A 2,273-nucleotide genomic window follows, 5' to 3' on the forward strand; every position below is an offset into this window, starting at 1 on the left:
GTCAGCGCACCGAGAGAGCGTACTTTAACGCCAGCTGCGCCAGCATGCCCTGACTTTCGGTCATGGAACTTAATCCAAGTGACCGGGGAGAGGGCGAAGTGCAATCGCGGGAGAACTTAAGAATACGAGGGGAGGTTTTATTTGAATAAAGACTACTGAGAAGTTAATTTAATAATGATATAATAAAAAAAAGTAAACTTGAATGATACATTTTTTGAATAAAAAATAAATACAATTTTGTCGAGTAAATTAAAAAATTAATAATACAATTTTTGGTTCTCTATTCTGTGTGAGTTATATGTACGCATTTATGGATGTGTGTGTGTGTGTGTGTGTGTGTGTGTGTGTGTACGTGCGTGCGTGCGTGCGTGGGTGTGGGTGTGTGTGCGTGTACAGTATCGTGGCAGAATGGAAAAGTTACCGAGAAGATAGCGAGAGAATAAAAAGAGAAGGAGGTTTGGTGAGTGGATTTGAGAGGGTTTGGCCTAATTTTCCTCGGATGATGATAGTGTTAGCGAATGACCGGTCGACAGGGGGCGAACAATTATCGTGAGACGACGGCGATAAATTGGAATTATAACGTGAACGGATTGCAATGTTTTTATTTTCTTGTACACAGGAGGTCAAAAAGGGAGGAAGAAAGAAAGAAAAAAATAAAAATAAAATACAACAAATGAATAATAAGAGAGATAAAATAAAATATTGAAATAAATTTCCGAAAGATAATGCAAGAAGGGAGCCAGAGAATAGAGATATACTGACTTACTACTGAGATGCTTATCGTTGGAGATCCTCCGGCCAGGATGTGCAAGACTGGTGATGTTTCTTTAACACTGATTCTACTGAAGAAAAGGGGTTTCGAAAATCGATTGAAGACTTTTTAAATATCGCGACAACTGTAGCCTCCCAAAACTCAAGGAAAAATGTTACCAAGGGTTGCGGAACCGCGATTTTTATACTAATCGTCCCAGATTACTCAAATTTGGATTGGTGGAATAGGTTTCGTTAGCTGGTAGTAGGATTTTCCTTTGCTCTTGGATTGGTCAAAATTTTAGGGGAGGAAAGGATGTTGATAGAAATCTGTAGTATGGGAAGGTGTCTTCCAAAATTTTATGATTTCGAGGTTTATGGGAAAACGTTTCGTGCGCCGATAAGTCGCCCATGCATCGTCGCCACCCAGCATCTACCCCCGAACGTCGCATTTCTTATTTGTTACTGATTTAGTTTATCTCGGAGCGACATTCACGAGGAGACACCGGATTCCTTGTTTTAGTTTTTAGTGTACAGAAAAAAGGAAGGAAGATAAAATTTTTGTGTTTCGACGAATTCCAGATCTCTACGAAAGAAAAGAGTCGTGCGAGCCCGCCGGACGTAACATCCCCAGCCTCAAACAAATGTTGGGGCATGGTGACGCAACATTTGTAGATCATAAATGTGGACTCTTTTCCTTCGACAGTTCTTACGCTTAAGGAATACGCATTTAAGATTTAGCATTGCCCCTTTTTTTCTCTTAAATGTCCCTTCACTGAAGAAGGACGAGAGAAGATGTTCTTCAAATTTTGCTTGCCTTTTCTCTCGTCCTTCTTGTTAATATTGATAATTGCATTTTAATGCAACGCTATAGTAAATTATTTTATACGGTACATGTATATTTATATACTTCTTTGAACTATGTCTATTTGTGCCAACCTCCATAACCCCTTCCTTAATTCTTTCGTGCTCCTTTGTTTTACATAGTAGTTTACCATATTAACGCAGATAAGGCTTGAGTAAATATAACACATCGGTCAATAAGTCCCCGGTCTAGCAAAGAAAACACAAGTGTTACATAAAAATTCGAATTTATTCATCAATATAAGTTTCCTTTTAAGGCAATACAATCAGTCCAACGCCTTTCCAAACGTTCGATGCCGGTTTTGTAGAACGATTTTGGCTGACCCTCAAAATACGCATCAGTTTCGGCGATGACCTCCTCATCCGATCGAAATTTCTTCCCAGCGAGCATTTTTTTGAGCTCAGCGAATAGGAAATAGTCGCTGGGGGCCAAATCTGGCGAATACGGTGGGTGCGGGAGCAGCTCGAAGCCCAACTCGTTCAATTTAACCATCGTTGCCATCGACTTGTGACACGGTGCATTGCATGAAAATAACCAAATTAGCGTCACTAAAGCTTCAATAACTCACACAATAATGATCCGAATGACATATACATTTGACAGTACGCCTAAAAGGGTCTGTTCTTTCGAACCACTATGTACTTTTTGTGTTAGTGGC

The sequence above is a fragment of the Trachymyrmex septentrionalis genome, unplaced genomic scaffold, assembly GCF_001594115.1.
Source record: "Trachymyrmex septentrionalis isolate Tsep2-gDNA-1 unplaced genomic scaffold, Tsep1.0 scaffold109, whole genome shotgun sequence".
Lineage (NCBI taxonomy): Eukaryota > Metazoa > Arthropoda > Insecta > Hymenoptera > Formicidae > Trachymyrmex > Trachymyrmex septentrionalis.